At 44.4% G+C, this 18,598-nt stretch overlaps 1 long non-coding RNA gene across 3 annotated transcripts in view; it reads right to left on the bottom strand.

Moving 5' to 3' along the window:
- LOC119700968 overlaps nucleotides 1-18,598 on the bottom strand; it is a 136,807-nt gene that overhangs the window by 36,688 nt on the left and 81,521 nt on the right. The window contains exon 1 of one of the 3 annotated variants that reach the window (XR_005256957.1): nucleotides 12,946-13,250. The exons of the other annotated variants lie outside the window; for them this stretch is intronic. This is a non-coding gene — a long non-coding RNA (uncharacterized LOC119700968). Of the gene's footprint in view, nucleotides 1-12,945; nucleotides 13,251-18,598 lie in introns of those variants that run through there. 3 annotated transcript variants of the gene reach the window in all.

Raw genomic sequence — 18,598 nt, 5'->3', positions numbered from 1 at the left:
TGCACATTTTGGCAATTCCATCCACCCAGGGTTAGCAGTTGGACGTCCAGAACTCATCCTGGGGAGGAGAAACTCCCTTCTGCCTCTCTGAACTAGCTCCAGCACTTCCAGACTTTTCTCTGCATTCACAAGGAGTAGATTTTCCAACAGCAATACTGAGAAAAAGCACAATGTCTGCCACACACACCTTCTGCAAACACTACATTATTTTACTGCAGCTGGGAGGAAAAGCTGCATCATCCTCCCTGTTTCAGGCACAGATCAGCTGAGAGGCAGCAGCACAAAAAGAACACAGAAATATTCACAAACTGCTGATACATTTTCCCATTTGAAACCACAATTTCTTGGGCAAATGGCCTGTGCCACACAGATGAAGCCTACATGGACACTTGAAACCCACTTAACCCTGATGATGTTTAACCAGGGAAAACTCAAATGCCAAACAACCTGAATAAATGCTGCTTGCATTAGTTCTTGCAGATATTTTATACGGATACACAGACAAAATTTACACACGAGCCAAATTTTTTCAGGTAGCTCAAGAGTGGAGAAGATTTGGAATAAATCCATAGTCATCTAACAAGGCAGAAAAAACAAACCATCAGACAAGATGAACATTGCATATGAGCCACTGCTTAGGAACAATCAATAAGCAATTATTAAAGTCAACCCACTTCAGAAACAATAAAAACATCAACCCAGAAAAAATTAAAAATACTTTAAAGCTGAGTCTTATTTTACATCAGAAAAAGATTACCCCTTCTCTGCAGAGGAAAAAAAAACTGCACCCTGAAATTGTTTCATAAACCAGTGCATCTCCCATTTAGCTGCTTTAGTCACTTCTCAATTGCCAATTATTTACGGCAATGTTAGCTGTGCAGCTCTGAACTTGTGCTGGCTGATCGTAAGCAACTCAAATACCTGATTCCAGGCAAGGATTAACTCTGTAATCATGGCAGTTCTTCCAATACCAACTCATGTCTAGACTATTTTTAAGGATCAAATCCAGAATCAAATTAATGGCTGTTTAAATTTACTCATTCTGTTGCCCAGCTCCATTTTCTTATTAAAGATGTCAACTACTATTTCACCCTTTGCCTGAGGAATGGCAATCTCTTGGGAAAATCTAGGGAGGTCTCTGTGTATCTCAGGCTGCCAAGGCACCAGCAAGACAAAAAGTGGTAGAAAGACTTCACTGTTCCCAGACTTCTGATTCTTCATCAAATACGACAGCAAGAAAAAGTTAAAAATTAACATAATTCAAAAGGACCAGAAAATACCTACAACTTCAAAAGAAGAAAAGATTTTAAAGTCTTCTACTGAGATGCCAAGAATGGAAGCTGTATTTCCAGTGCTGCTGCAGGAGCTCCTCAGATGACATTATGCCCACACTCCCACATGCTCACCAAAAATCAGATCAATATGCTGTGGCACATGGCAAACTCCTAATGCAAAAAATGCTGAACAGTTTTTAAATTTGCAATAAACTGTATTCCTCAGTTTGATGCACACTCTAAAGAAATCTATGTTTGTTTGCTTGTTTTGTTTGGTTTTTTTTTAAATTTACCCTGACATCTGTATACAGATCAATGGTTCACAGAACAACTTCCTGAGCAAGGACAGGTCTCAGCATCAGCAGATTGACGTCAAAGGCTGCCAACAGATGAAGTCATTGAAGGAACAAATTTCTATTTATCAGAAAATGAAACGATCTTGCAAACCTCTTTCCATTTAATCGCACAAGTCCTGCTCTCCTGCCTGTGATCCAAGCACCCTTGGGGATTAAGAGCATTACAAGAACTTCACCCAAACAAATTATTCCCTTACAAACACGGAGGAGAAAGAACACCAGATGTTCAAAAAGAATTGGGTGTAGATTTAAGAATCAAAAAGGATGATGAATATGGACCATGAAATAGAGCATTAAGCAACGTGATAAGCATCTGTTGAGTAATAAACCCAGTCCTTGTGTGGTTCTTTCTTCAAAGTGCATTTAATGGGAAAGTTTTTCAGTCAGAAAATACTGGTCCTTTAAAGAATGCCATTTAAGGTGTTAATAATCACCTAGCACCAAATAAAACACTATTTGTCTATGAAAGAGAAACGTTGCACTTTGATCAATTGATAAATAAATGGCTACTTTTAAGGATATATAATCCAGATGAGAAGCCATAAGTAACCCACCTCATGAGGAAACACAATCAGAGACAGAACCCTTGGAAAACACGTGCACAGCACATTTTCATCCCAGGTTTTTCCACTGAGGATGCACAGCTCGGGATGGACATCCTGGCATCACTGCAAGGACCTCAGCTAAGGCTCAGAAACCTTTGTGAATAACAAACGTGACCTCCTCAGCATCTTAAAAGGCATTTATTTCAGGACACTGACCTTGTACTGAAGTTTGGGATTGGGAAAAATGAAAAGCTGATCATCTCATCTTAAAAAATCAGCAAGCTCTGGCTTCCTCCTCAGTTCACCACATAATTTCTCATAAGGAAAGCAGGACCATATGGCACATACTATTTTAATTGTTTTGCATATTAAATACAGAATAGCTAATACTTCCTCTTTGTCCCCATAGGAGACTGCAGGGATGATGGAGTGGCTCCAAACAACCAGGTGGGAAGTGTGGGAGAACAGGGTGAGATCTGCACATGGGGGATGTCACTGCTGCACCCCCACTGCCTGAGCCTCAGTCAGCCTCTGTCCACACACACAAACGGAAGGCATGGCCTGACACAAAACGGCAGAGTGACCCCACAGCCTCACACAAAATGGCGGAGTGACTGCACAGACTTGCACAAAATGATGGAGCATCCCACAGCCCAACACAAAACAGCAGAGTGTCCTACAGCCCGACACAAAATGGCGGAGTGAGTGCACAGACTCACACAAAATGGCGGAGCGTCCTACAGACTCACACAAAATGGCGGAGTGACCCCCCCCCCCCCCCCACAGCCCCACACAAAATGGCGGAGCTTACCAAAGGCCCACACAAAATGGCGCTCTGACCCCACACCTCACACACACCAGCAGACCGTTTCCCTCACATGCCCTTACCCACAATGGCAGACCCACACCCTCACCTTCCCCTGCCCTTCCCCAAGATGTCAGCCCGTCCCCCTCATCCCGAACGGCGCCGCGTGTCCGTGCGGCCCCTCAGGGCCCATCAAAGCGCAGCCGCGCCCGGGGAGCCGCAGGGGAGCGGAGCAGAGCCAAGGCCACGGCCCGAGCTCAGGGGGCTCCCCTGCCACGGGCCCAAAGGCCGCTCAGGGCCCCAGAGACGGGAGCCCTCATCCCGCACCACGAGAGCTCCCGGGCTCAGCACGGCCCCGCTCTGCCCGCAGCCCCTGCCGGGGATATCAGCGCAGCACAGGCCAGCGGCTGCAGCAGGAGAACAGGAACTGCCCCAGCTGATCCTCTGGGCCCCACATGGGCTGGGTGAGAGCAGGAGAATTCACCAGAGACCGAGACAGGAAACTCCCAAGGGACAAGCAACACAAGTCAGAGTCACATCCCAGAGAGAGTAACCACCAATGCCTGTGGAAACCATGCTGATTCTCCTGGTGTGTGTTTGTGCTCTATTCCATCCCTGCTGGCCTAAATGTGCACAACTCCTTCCCGAAGGCTGAATTCAGTCTGCATTTCCATGCTGCTACTTTAGAACAGCTTTTATCTGCAAACAGCTGTACTCTGAAGGGAGTCTGCAGCAAAATACCTGGGAAGCGCAGGGATTCCGTTCCTCTGTCAGTATTTCAAGTCACTGCTCAGTTTTACTAACCCTTTGTTCTGAGCAAACTTTTCCATCTTTACCCTTTATTTTAACGACTGATTAGAATTTCTAACTTAACTTCTAACACCAGAATGTGTTGCTGCTCATCTTTCACCTTCTCACCTTTGGATGTTCATGCATTGTTTAAGTTCCCACTTTCTTACTAGTTTCTGTGTTCTGCAGGTGACTAGACCAGCTTTGTTCATCCCTCACTGAATTGCAGATCAGCAGCTGCTGCACAGCTGTAACGGCAGTAAAATAATTTTCCATTATTTCTCAGCTTTTGGAAAATACCCACATCATGTGAACACCTCGGTGTCTGGACATAAAAACCATAATCTCCACAAACACAGAATTTACTGCAGTACTGTTCCAGGCCAGGCCTCCCATTTCTTGCATTAATCAGCAACACAAACCCCTGTGCCTGCTACAGCCCCAGCACGAGGGCTCTGTCTTCCAGCCTGTCCAGGTGGGAGATCCAGCCTGCCCTGGGCAGTGCCTGGCAGGAGAGGAGAAGTGTCCCAGTCCCTGCAGGTGTGACAGCATTTAGAAATCACCTACTGCAGCCCACCCTCATCAGGCTTGGGGGAATTCTGCACAGTGCCTGGAGCAGGGAGCTGAGCAGTGAAACCACACTGGGTACAAACATCCTCTGACATGACAATGTACCAGGACACTCCATTTTGCAAACAGAGGTAGGACTGATTGTCACCCCTACATTATGTCAGAAATCCAAACTCAGACTCTCCCTTTCTCCATCTTTCCTTCACATGCTGCATCTAGCTCAGTCATGGTAACAAGAGCAGAGGTGTGTTTCTACAAGACCCAACATTTAAACTTACATCCTTCTAGAAATGTTAGAGCTCAGTCACGGGCCTGCCGGCACCAATTACCAACTTGCCACGTCCCAGAGAATTCTCACACGTAAACAGGGTACTGCAAAAATGGCATTGCCTCCTCCAATAATGAGTTGTTTAAATGAAGCAGATCAACATGCATTTTACTCTAAAAACACCCGATTATTCGATATGCAGCCACAATATTATACAGCATTTCAGGGGGGTGTGGAATTAAATCCGTAACAAAGCACAAAATCCCTAAGATACTGCTGCACAGTGAGGAGGACATGCACTTCATTGAGCTTGAAGTAATGCTCTCCAGAGGCTTAGGAACAGTTGCTCAGGGCTGTGACTGTCACACTACCCCAGTGACAATTTCCTGCCTTTATTCCCACTCCAGTGGTACTGAGGGAGTGATTGCAAAGCCTTTGGTATCAATTTGCTGCGATACAATTAGCCAAGTGAGCAGGTGAATTCCCTTCCTTCATCCACACTGCAACAACGAAGACTAAAGAACAGAAATTTGTCTGAAGCCCGACTTACCTGAAGGATTACAGAAAATAAAAATACTCAGCCAAACACCCTGAAACACAACAGCACATGGAAACAGGTGGAGATCCAGCAGAATCACACTTCTCTGGAGAACTCCTTTACAACCAAAGCACAACAAAGTGGATCCCTCTTGAAGGAAAATGTGCAATTTTGGAGTAAAAGCTGCTCTTTGAGAATGGCACGGAGAACATAAAACTGCAGTGAATGTTTAGATTTGAGTGCAAATTCTCTCAGCTTTTTTTCCCCCTTTCCTTATGAGAACCATTTCAGATCCAGCTTTAGTTATCTTCATGCCTTTTGAGGCCACTTTCAAGCAAAATAACTGAATTTCATTTTTTTTACAAAGTACTTGACAAGTGAAGGGAGGAAAATGCTGCTCAATGAATACTTGATCTCTCCACATTTCCAGGATACACTGAATTGAGTCTCCAAAAGCTAATGAACTCTTGCTTGAGGGATGTTGCCCTTTATGAGGGTCACATGAATGCCCCATCCCTTCCTGGTATTTAGGAAGGTAATTTGAACAGACATTTTTGAACATTTTGCAAAAATTAAGAGCGCACAAGCACCGCATTGCTTGCTTTTGTATTTCCCGTAATTCTTGCTAGATGCCAAGGTGTAAATCTCAGACAGAAATGGCAAATTGTTTGTGTGGGCAGAGGCTGGGTCCAGCTTCAGCGTCCAGCCCCCCACAGGAGCTGAAGCTGTCTCAGATTCAGGAATTCTGTGTCAGAAGGGAGCCCCTGAAGGGTGAAATGTGGGAGACAGATTCAATGATTTGCTCCTGTTAATGCAGCATGCATGAAAAGATAAAGGTTGGTTCATTCTGGTCTCTTAAAGGAAAAGGCTTTTTACACGATTTTGATAGTGAAATTGGATTCTGTTCACACAGGAACCTAAAAGCTGCGCTTCTATTTATGTATCTTGGCATAATTGCCCCATTTCCAATGGCAGGTGCTGTAAATGTGAATTCTCAAATCACACATGCAGACACACAGTGGAGCTCTCCAAGTGCAGCTCGGGGCAGGCACGGCCCACACTCATTAATGCTTTTCTCCCTTGAACAAGAGCTCCACCACAATTCTGTTGTCGAGATTTTGGATAAATTAAATGCAGGAAAGCAAGAGTCTCTGCTGACAAGAACCCAGCTACAGAAATAACTGCTGGTAACTTTCAGGGCTGCAGCTCTGAACGCTCATTTCTAGTATTCATTAATAGATTAATAGAATCATAGAATCTAGTATTCATGAATAGATTCATAGAATCATTTTATTAAATATTAATATTCATAAGAATGGGGATAAATATCAAATTCTTCCTACTGACTACTGCCTTCAGCTAGAAGATTAATTAAATTAGGTTCTGTAAGGGCAGTGATTCTGTTTCAGCAGTCATTTGTAAAGGAATGGTCTCGTTATCCCCATGTTATCTTTGGGCAGTAAATTCAGCAGCGTCACTGCCAGCGACACTGCTCACTATCAATTAATGGACTGGAGAGCCTGATACTCCTTAACGAGCCAATACACGGGGAAATGATTACCTCCAGGAGTTTTGTTTAATATTAAAATATGCTGATTTCTCCTGCAAAAAGAAGATGATAAACTCTGTGAACCAGAAAACAACTATAGATTCCCTGCACTGAGTTCTGCAATTAGGAAAAGGCTGATAAGTAATGTTTCATAGAAAAACACAAATTTTTTAAATGAGATGCTCAAATCATAATGAAGTAAGTTCCTGGGCAAGACTCAAATGCCCTCAGGCTGATGGAGGAATTGAGCCCAAGTTTCCTATTTCTGAAACAAGCTGGCCTTGAAGATAACAGTGGCACTGCCATCCTATGTGAGTTTGTTAAGCAAGAACTTAGCTCGTCTGATTTAAAGAACGAGTGTTTTTAACCAAGTAGCAAATGTTTTGGAACTTGATTTTTTACTTCATTTTCATCCAAAGCCTGTTTAAAACACTTTCTCAAATTAATCTTTTCCATAAAGTTTTTCTTTAGTTGAAATGTGACTTTTTGCATTTTCATCCTAAATGCTGATCTAGTCCTTGCTCCCCTCCTCTCCTCTAGTTACTCGTTCATCCCTGCTCAGGACAGGGCAACTGTCAGGGCCCAGGAGCCCAACACCAGGTAAACTCAGCGCCCAAATTATCAGGGGATCAACTTCAGAAAAGCTTCAGTTCATCATGAGACAAATGGAGAAACTTGTAATGCCTCCAAAAATAAATATTACCTGGCAAAATAATTCCTTGCCCTCTTTTGCTGTACGTGCAGAGATGAAATCTGCCTGTAAAGAAAGGAAATTACCTACACACAGCTAGGCTGACACATGTAAACGCCTCCCAAATGCTGTTTTTCTGTCACCTTGAACTGCTGCAGCTCCACTTTTATTCCTCCTCCCTGCAAAGACCAAACAAGTGGATGGGCCTGGGCCTCAGCAGAGACTCACGTAGCATTTCATCCCTGGGTTGGTTCACAAGGAAACACAATCCATAACGGGTTCCATCCCAAGATCAAACACTTGGCCAAGTCTTTAAGCAGCCCAGACCCACAAGTCTGAGCCCAGTAACTGCCCCCAGCTCATGGTCCTATCCCAGTGCACACCCAAGGAACATGGAATGGTTTCTCTTCACACCACAACTCCATCTGAGCAAGAATCTAGGCCAGCAGGCAAAGGGCTGAACACAGAATGGCTCTTTTTTCAATACCAAAAACATTCCCAAGTTAGGTCCAGCTATGACTGCTCTCAATGGTTACTCTTCTAAAATTTTCCTCACACTAATTCCATCTGGAACTTTTATGGTGTGCAATGAGATAAAAACCCCCAAATTAAAAACAGTGCTAAAACACAGCTATAGATGTATCAGCAATTACTTCTACTTAAACAGCAGCTTCCACTGTTCATCATTCTCCCAGGCAGAACTGATTTTCCAGCACTGTGTACAAATCAACCTTTCTTAATGCCTTTCTTAATCACGCTGGTATCAAAGATTACAAATATGAAACTACTTTCTTTGAGGCATTACATTTTCATTTTGCTTAGTGGGGAAAGACATGGAGAGCTAAAGCTAAAATCCTGCTTAATTCTTGGGAACATCAGCATTCGTATTCATTCCTCTGACATTGTGATGTACCATTTGTAGTTGAAATAAATTATTTTTTCAAATTATTATCTCTGTGCTTGCAGAACAGCCTACTGAAAACATACATTGGTTCTATTTCGTTTCCTAATGTATCCTCACATATGCCCACCTAATTAAAATAAAGCTTTATGTATCTAACCATGAAGATATTGGAAACATTTATAAATTCTCAAAACCTGCCTATACAGGGAAAAGATATTCCACTCTTGTTGAATATTTATCCATTCCCCTGATGTGACTTATATGCTCAAACTCTGGGTGAACCGAATTCTAGGCTTAAGTGTCCCTTTAAAGTCAAATTGACGCAGCTAAATTAATTGATATAAATAGATCATATTTTTCCTGTGAGAATTTCTGTCAGACTAATGTTGTGTTCCATTATGGGTAATTAAAGTGACTCTAAAATATCATGTATATGAAGGGAAAAGTTAATTTACTGTGAATTTTTAACTAAGGGTTGCTCTCAATATTACTTATATAAATATGCTAATGGCCTGAAAACTAATTTCTGTTAAAAAAATTCGGAAAACATATCTTCATCTTATTAGAATTCAAAGTCTAATTAAAAAACTACAAACCCAAGACAATAAGCCAAGATCCAAGATTCCTTGTGGAACCGTGATATTTGACAGCTGGAATGTTTTGATGTGTTGGCTTTTTTAACATTGCTTTTTCTTTTTAAGATTTCCATTCCAGAGTTTCCAATCTTTCTCAGTAGTAACAAAGTCTAGGTGCTGGCTGTGCAGAACCAGCCTTGGCAGACTGCACAATGGCATTGGCAGTAACCTGGCCAGATGTGCCCATCGTGACCCACCACAAAAGCTGTAACATTGCCCAGAGGTTTTCTCCCCAGTGCTCATTGTGGTCAAGAGCAATGGCCCAGCCCTGCAGCCCCAGGAAAGGCAGCATGAGCTCTCTGCACTCAGGGAGCAGCACAGCTCCCAGCCCCAGGCAGAGCCCAGCAGGGCTCCAGCAGCTCAGGAGAACCTGGGAGCTCTCAGTCCCTGCTGCTGCTTCTCAGTGCCACAGCTCTGCCTGGCACCTGCTGGGACAGCACTGCCAGCGTCCCCCACTGCCACTCCTGCCCCTGGCACTGGCCCTTGCAGGGCTGTGGTGTGACACCCTGCCCATGCAATGTGAACAATCTCTGTTTCACCCACCTCAACACCCAGCAAGGAGACTTTGGGTCTCTGGATGGCTCCTGACTGCTTCTTCTGCAACCCAATGAGGCCTGATAAACTTGCATTAAAATGTATTTTATGCTAAAAACCAAATCCTTTTCTTCTACTGCTTGGCCATGTTCTCATCATGTGGCATTTATTTGTATTCTGGAGGAACAATTATCAAGCAAAGGTCCAAGGTTAACCAGCAAAGCAAGGTGAAAACAAAGCATGAGTTAAAAATGCCTGACTGTCCCATTTTCCTCTCTCAGTGCTGAGGGAAGCACCTGCACCCCCTGCCCTGCCCTGTGGGGCACTGGTGTTTCCCTGCACACTGCAAGGTCCTGTTTCACTTCTGTAGAGGAAAATTAGAACCCAGACTAAAGCGTCTTAATTGTTTGGAAAATATCAAATTTCATGAAGAGAATTGGGTCATGATTTTAAATCTAATCCACAGGAGGCAGTGATTGCATACAGACACACCCTGCAAACATGAACAATTGGATTTATGGAGTGCATTACGGCTCTGTTCTGGATGCATTCATAGAAGGACACAGGATACCCAACTCCTAAATAAGGAAATAAAAATGGCACTTCCAACCAAGGTCAGTGTTGCTGCCAGTGGTAGGCAGGGCAGGGATACCCCAACAGGAGGGATGGGACTGAACTGGGACGTGGGAGTCAGCCATAATTTTTATTTACTGAAATTAAGAAGTGGTACCATTGTCCTTAACAGTACCAAATCTGAATGAAACAGATCCAATAATTAAGTTAATTCAGTTCAGAAAATTGCAAATTCCAGAGGAGAACTAAACCCCGGAAGAAGCACCTGAAGCCTTCCTTATCTCATAGACATTCTCCTTTCTGAGTAATGAGAGGCTCTAGGATGATTTCCAGGAGTTTAACAGCTTCCCAGAGAAAGTCACGTGGTTATGACAGATCTGCCATGGCTCCTCTGTTCATCCATCTTAGTGAAAAGGGAGAGAGGTTGCTCAAGTGATGGATGCCAAATTAGGTTGCTCTGCATTTTTCTGAATCTTCTAACACGGGATTTGATGCTGAGGTTGAGTCATTTTTAAGACCAGATGGAATCACTCAATTTACACCTGCCACAAAACTTGACACCTGAACTGCTTTTCCTAACAAGCAAATATTTGTGAGCCAGGGCAATCCCATCTTTCTTCTGAAGGTAATGAAAACAGAATGGCAGGAAAACACTTCAAGAAGGTTGTGCTCCACTGCTTTCTATTGGCTTGGGAAAGCGTAAAACAGAATTATCCCTGGTGTCCAAGCTCAGTGCAAGAAACAGTGAATCAACTCCATTGCTGCCTGCTGCTCTGGGCTTGTTTAACAGCACAGGGGTAATCACAGAAATGGACTGGCTGCCTTCAGTAAGAGGCTGCAGAGCTCTCTTACAAGCACACAAATGTTGCCACAGCCTCCTCCAAAACAGGATTCTATGTTTCTTCATAATACACGTGCATGTATTTCTCCAATCCTGACTAAAACCATGTGTTGTATTTCCCAGAGTCCATGTGGCAATACATATTAGGGAGTTTTTTGCACAGTTGAAATGAATAAAAGATGTGAAGGCAAATTAATGTCACATCTCACCAAAAGAATGAAAAACAAAACTATTAAGTGAGCAGCAGGAACTCTGCTGTAAATGGGTAATGATAAATCACATTAAAAACAAGGGCAAATTGCTGAGATAACATTTTGAACTTTTCCTCAAGATCTCAGCAGACAAAAGCAGAACTGAAAGAAGAAATTAATTTTCCTGTCACCTTCACCAGCATCCTGAGGTCTCTGTAACCCTTCCCCAGCTGCTGGTCTCTGATCCCATCCCCTGCAGTGGCAGCACAGCAGAGAGGCTGATGCCTGTGGTCACCAGGGATAAATGTGACAGATTTGAGTCAATCTCACAGGGGGACAGGTCAGACAAAATGACAGAGTGCTGAATGCACTGAACACTTCCTTCCAGGTCAAGGAAAAAGAGAGAGAAGCCCATGGTTGTAGCCTCAGCAGTACCACTGGCCTTTCCATCCGGATGCCACAAGTGCACTAAGAATTATTCAGGATGAGCAAAGATGGTAAAAATTAAAAAGATTTTATGCACAAGCTGCTTTGCAGGAAAAAAAGAAAAAGGAATTAATTTTAATGAATTCTTCAAAAGGAAATATTAATTTCAATTCAGATTTTGGTTTAAATAAATTATTTCTTCTGCAAAAAACCTGAAAAAGTACTAATTCTACTTGGACCTGCCAAATGTCTGGGCTTTTATGAGAAGGACAGAAACCTAAAATTTAAAACCTCAAATCTTAGAAATATTTCTGAGTAAATAATAACATCAAGTAAATAGAAAGTGCTAGATGTACACGGCTCTGTCCAAGCAAAAACTTAACATTTAGGAAATATTTAAATATAGGCAAAAGAGCAACATTTGGAGTTCTAATGCTGGCAATTAAGTAAAATACTCCATTTTTTGGCTTTTCATTTTGCTTTATAAAGACTGATGGATCTTCAGGGCATCTGCAGGATTTATTAAATAATTAAATACAATAAATACATTTATACGCGTTTGAAACCAGTAGTTTCATTTCTGAGTTGTTTCTGGTGCCTCAGTGAGATGCTGATCCTGATGTTCTGCCTTCCTCTTTCCCTCTCTGTTGCACACACCTGAACTCATGGATTGGTAAGAGAGACACTGCACTTGCAATGAGTTGGGAAGAGCTGAAGTTTGCCTCTGACAGACAGCAGAGTTTATGGAAACCTGGGCAAACAAACTGGGGCTCAACAGTGCAGGGGAAATAGTTCACACAGACACTGCCACTGACTAGCAGGAATTCTGTCTGTTCTGGCAGAAAAAGCAAAAGAGGCAGTCTGGACGTAAGCTGAAGGTGTTGGGTTTGATTTTTTCCTTATTTATATTAAAACTGATTAGAAAAAGACACTGAAAACAATTCTGCTGCTGATGCACATATTCTGTCATTAATGAAAGGATTTAATGTATGGAAATCTGACTGCCATGGCAAGATTTGGTTTTAAAGGCTGTGAAGAGGAGGCGACCATGAGTTATTCCCCAGTATCTCCAGGTGTGCCCACCCAGCTCATTCCTGCTGTGAGTGCTGCAGCCTGGGCTGCTGCCAGTGCAATGCTCAGCTGCTCCTGACCCTGCTCTGGGGCTGAGCTCACACTGACCTGAGCAGGCAGCAATGCCACTGCCTGCACAGAGCCCTCTGAAAGGCCTTTGGGCAACTCCAGCAAGTATAAACAGCTCTGGTGCAATTACAGTCATTACTTAGGGGTCCTTGTACCTCAAGGACATTTGTAAACATTTCTTACTCCTAATTGTAACAGGAGCAGGGCTAACCACTGCAGCAGGAATGGCTCCAGCACATCCACGTTCCCTTAATTCAGCTGCTGCCATGGCAGATCTGCAGGAGGGTGGGAACGGAGGGTCGGGGTTCTGCCTTACCTTCAGCCTGGGTTAGAGGACAGTCCTGAGCCACCCTGCTGACCGTGGTTCAGGAGGACATTCACATTCCAGCACTTCTGGAGCAGTTCTGCTGCTGGGGCAGTGGATAATTGTCAGGCTACAATTCGTTAGCAGAACACATCTGACTTGTAACATGACCTGGCCACAGAAATACGCTGTGGAAGCTGGGGACAATTGAAACACGGTTGCTGTCAGTCTAAGATTTGTCTCCTCAGACAATATCATACCTCTCTTATCAGTATTTCCCACTCCAGTTTGGTGAGGATGTTTCCATTTCAGCATTTCCATACCTTGAAGCACTTCAGTAATGCTTTGAAGCCAATGACAGTCCTGTATTTAAATGCAGCATGTGCTGAATTACCTCGATGATGGGTCTGAAAGACACCCAGAAACACCACAAGTACCACATGAAAAGAATTTGACATATTTAACTTTTTCCAGCAGACCAGACATGTCCACTTCCCAAGAGATTAAATATGCCTGGAGCTGGGTTTTTTCCCAATGACATGAAACTGCAGTTGTCCTTATTTCTCCCTACACTTGGCTTTATGGCAGCCAGAAGGGTTATTTGCATGGAAAGGTGACTCTTGCCCTGTTTCCACATTTGAAGGACACTAAAGCCACTACAGCATGGTATTTTGTGGCACACAGCAGGGCTGTGCACATGCAAGAGGAGTTTTATCTCCAGACACAGTGCCCCAGCTCAGATTACATTATAATGTCTGTCGAAGCCCAGGGCCACGGGCACTGGCTGCTGTTATTGTGCATTTCTGCAGGTCCAGAGATGTTCCCTCTGCTCCAGGGCCCTTGCAGATATTCCTGCCTGAGAAAGGTCCCCATGCTAAAGGAGCCATCCCCATCAGGCACAGGACACATTTCCCCCAGGCCACACCAGCTCCCTTCACCTTCCTGGGGAACCCTGGGCTTCAATTCCTGCTGGAGTAAGGACACAGCAGCAGATGGCTGTTGGGTTTTAATGGAATTGTAATGGCTGCACTCACATGTATGAAATGGGAAAAACTGGTAGGCAGGAGGGAAAGCAGTGCATGACCTTTTTTTTGGGTGTGTGTTTGATTTCTTTTCTTAATTCCAGTGTTACTGACCACAGCAGGAATCCCTCCTATCAAACAAGGACTGCAGCACCACGCTGCAGGTCTGGCTTTGTGAGCTTCCTGAACCTCACAAGCCCAGGGACTTCTGGCAGTCCAGCTGTACTATAAATTTTCAAAGTCTCACACTTAGCCTGGGGTGGGTTACAGCTGGCTGAATTCCAGGCTGGCTCTCCAGCAAGGAGGTTGGAATTGTTGGGACAATCTGAACCTTTGGAAACACAAGAATGTCATGTTTTGACCCCGTACTCCAAAGCATTAATGATAGTTTTGGTTCCATTATGGCTTTTCAGATTGAAGAACATAATCATAATTATTTTAAAATACTTAAAATAATTACGGTTTTGAGGAAACATGGAAAAATGGTGCCTTGTAGCCTGGCCAGATCCAACATAAATGTTGGTTTTGTGGGAAATGTACGTAAAGCTAAGGTCTTTAAGCTCTGGAGTCCTGGGAAACATGTAGGTTAAATGCTAGATGCCTCAAAGATTTTCCACCTGATCCTTACAAAAAGCTTTTTCATCTTAACAAAAAGGAGTGCCTAATCTTTTAGGTTATTCAGAGTCAGTTCTGAGCCCAGAGAATAATGAAGAACAAAAAAGCCCAAACCACAGCCACACAAAAACCACTCAAACATTCACTTGCATAAAATGACAAGGCTTACAGGAACTTGTAAGGATCTTGCTTAATGGCTGCAGCATCTCAGAGTGTGTAAAAATGGTGAGTTACCTTTCCCAAGCAGCTGGCAGTTCTTAGAGCCACATCTTCCCTGCTGTCTCTGCCAGGAACACAACGAGGGCTGCCAGGAGCAGCTGCTTTGGGCAGCCTGTCTCTCCTCAGCCCAAGGTGAAAGGAGCCAGCAGAGCCCAGCACCTCCACACAGACACTGGAGAGGAATAACAGGAACAGGAACATTCTTTTCTCCCCTGCTCCTGTCAAAGCTGCCTCATTTCCAGCATCTTTATGGAGTTTGACCTCCACAACCCTCCCCTCACTTAACAAGACCCACAAGTGACCTTTTCTGTGTCACATTGCAGATGGTAACTGCAGCCTTGTTCCATTCACTCCTCTTGTTTTCTTCCTTGAGCCTCACACCAAGAGGAAGCCCAGCACAGAAGATGGTGGTGTTGAGAATGAAGTGTCTGCACCAAGAAATTCTCCTGCTATTTTCAGGAAGAGAGTTTTTTTGCCAAATACCTTGGCATCATTTTCTCCCTTGTTTCTCTATTCTGCCACATCAGTTCATCAAGCACAAGTGGGGGAGCTCACCACAGCGTGAAGCTGGGGATGCAGAGCCTCACTATTTCCTAATCAGGTGAAAAGGTTGACAGCCCCTTTCAAAGCCTAATTAGCACAGCCATTTCTTGCCAGGCCAATTTGCACTGGCACAAGTGAATGTTTTATGGGGCTCTGGCTGCAGGCCAGCCGAGGTTTTCCATCACTAGAGGCATTTCACACACATCATTCCTTAATAAGCTTGTGCTGTTCTTTAGAGCTAGTGCTTGGCCAGGATGCTCCACTTGATTTATTCTCCAGCTGCCACTTGAGCAGAGGAGAATGAAGTTTATCCTCTTCCTGCTCCTTCATTTCTCTTCCACAAATGTCAGGGGACGTGGCTGCCTCACCTGGGAACACCAGAGCTGCCCAAGGCAGGGCTGTGTCACCTCCCTGTGCCCTGATCCTGCCAGCCCTGAGGCAAGTGTTACTTCCCTGGCAGCTCTCTGCTCACTGCCAGCTTTCAGTGGCTGCAGGAATTTCCACCCTCAGTTCCCTCCTCAGCAGGCCTTGCTCCTGGAGTGCTGTGGCAGACGTTTGAGGAGATTCATCAGAGCCCTGTGCCAGAAGCCAAACTTCTCTTGAACATTTTCCAGCTGGCCCCAAGAGCAAGGTATGGGAGCCCTTCTTTAAAGCTCCTGAGAATCAAGAGAGCCCAGCCCAAGCTTAATTAAACTGTTAAGCTTCTATTCACATCACTGCCTGCAGCTGCAGGATAAGGCTCTTGGGTTGCTTATTTTTTCCCCCTCCACATTTTTCTCTTTATAAACACAGTGCCATGGGGTTGTTCCTTGTTTAATTTGGAGCTGCACTGATGTGAAGCAAGAGCTCAGTCTGATCAGAAATTGCTGCCAGTTATCCAGAGCTCAGTGGCACACACTCCATTGGCTTGTCTCCTTCCCCTGGCTGACGACTCCCCTGCGATAAGTGGAGGAATGGCTGTGGTTATGTCACTGCATTTTGTTGTTATTTCTATTTGTCTGTCTCTTGTCATTATATAATTGATGATAAAAGAGGACATCAACAACAAAAGCCCCTGAGACCCTGCCAACTCGGGAACAAACACACACACACTCTAGTGCCTGGTGTCTGACAAGTGAGAAAAACTTGGTAAGGTGGCTTTTTTTTAGATAATATTTCAAGCAATTAATTCCTCAAATGAATTCCTTGTGAGTTCTCAAAAAAAGTTCTGGACATGCCAACATAACAGCAAACTACACCAGCTTCTATTCCTCATGTTTATGGAAGACAATTCCTCCACAGAAAGGATTGGCTCCAGAATTGAGAGCAGAAGCTGTAAATGCAGCTTCTCTTCCTGCTGGGGACACAGCAGGAGATCCCACGGGAAGTCACCTGCCCTCGGGCACCTGTCACTGAAGCACTGATATAAAGCATTTATAAAACTACACTTGGAACAGCCCAGACCCTGTAAGGAGGTATGAAATTCAGCTGTACAATGAACTCACTCCATAGCTAAAACCCAGCTCCATCCAAGCTTCACAGCTCTTTAAAACCTTGAGGAAGACTTATATTCTTTCAGGATGAGATGGATTATTTCTGCTCATTCCTTGATTTGTCACTCTGCTACCAGCAGGCAGCATTTGGACTTGGTACAAGACAACCAGCACTGTCCATGCACTGTTACAAGGCCAATAAACAATGAAGTCATTATGGCAAAGATGCTCTGCCTCCAGGCACCAATTCCATTCTCCCCTTCAATCTCTGATCTCACAGGTCAGTGTCAGGAAATCCTTTCCAGAGAGTTTCCCAACCATCAGCCTAGCAGAAGTCAGGATCTGTGTCATTTTGTGGCTCCTCAGAGCCAGAACTAAATGCATTTTCTTCCCCAGTCTCTGCAAACACCCCCACAGAATTTCCCAGCTGGCCAATGTCCCAGTGCCACAAGGCAAGTGACAGGAGGCCTAAAGCAGAGTTGCTGCCTCTGGGACCACGTCCCCAGCAAAGGCAAGGCCCAGGCTCCCTGAGGCACAGGCAGGAGCCAACCTGAAGGATCAGAAAGCCTTCAAGGACCCTGCAGCTCCAGCAGCGAGGCTGAGCTGCCAAGACTTCATTCCCAACTCCATCTTCACTCCTCGTGCTCCACATGGATCATTTCACTGAAGTTAAACCCTGTCAAATCCTTCTCTCTCACCCTGACATGCAGAGTTCAGTGAAAGCAGAGAGTTCGTGTTTCTGCAAACCTGAAGGGACAGTACACACATGTAAATTCTTTTGTGTGTTATTGAAAAAGTTCAACTCCAAGAAGAACTCAGGTCTGAGACATTTAAACTTCCTTCTCTGACATGAAAACTCAGTAATACACAGCGTGGGGATATTTGGCATGAAAGGAAAATGGCCACAGATTTAATTAAAATGTCAGTTATTGTTAGCACGAAAGGTCATGCTAGGAAAATGTAATTTCAGGAGTATATTAGCAACAACACTCCACTGTTATTTGCATGTGAAATATAGATCTTGTACTTGACATTTAGAAAGGAAATTAGAACTCCTAGTGGATTCTTGAACACTTTTGTGCTCTTGTGCTGCTTTTGTTCACATTTTTATGTAATTGGCTGGATCTTACATACACAGGAGTTACATTTTATTCCCCATGCCTAAATGCCCAAGTGATCTGGGAATTAGCTCACAAAAGCTGATCTAAGTTGGATAGAAAGCAAACTGCAGCATAATCTTTGCATGGCTACAGCTTCAGAGGAGCTCAGACCTTCCCAAGAACTCCTCCTTTTGGGGTGGTTCATCATCCACCTCCCCCAGGAGCATTTGGGGTTTTTAACATCCCTCAGGCAGAGTGATTTCAATGTGACCAGGAGCCCATTTTGTCTCCAGGGCACTGAAGTGCCCGCGGAGAGGAGGCAAAGCTTTTTCTTGCAGAGGGTGCTCGTGTGATGATCTGCTAATGACAGGAACCTGTGTCCCACAAATCAGTCTGACTGGGGAAAGTGGGAGGTGAAGGCAGAATGCATTGGCTCAACTGAAAGCATTGGTTTAAAATCTGTCACTACAGGGGGGGAACCTTGAAAGAAACCCTAAACACAGCCACGCTCTGCTGCTGGCTGCAAAGAGGGGTCTGCTCACTCACAAGAGCTTTTCACTGATTGCTGCAGCCCCAGTCCTGCAGGAGCAACATCAGAGCGAATGATGGTGTCCAAATGCACCTTCTGCTTTCTCCACACCCTCCAGTGCACTGCAGATGTGCCCAGGTGCTGCTGAGAACACAGAAAGCACTG

The sequence above is a fragment of the Motacilla alba genome, chromosome 4 (genome assembly GCF_015832195.1).
Source record: "Motacilla alba alba isolate MOTALB_02 chromosome 4, Motacilla_alba_V1.0_pri, whole genome shotgun sequence".
NCBI lineage: Eukaryota > Metazoa > Chordata > Aves > Passeriformes > Motacillidae > Motacilla > Motacilla alba.
The sequence above is the reverse complement of the archived record's forward strand: the minus strand, read 5'-3'. Positions and strand labels throughout refer to the sequence as shown.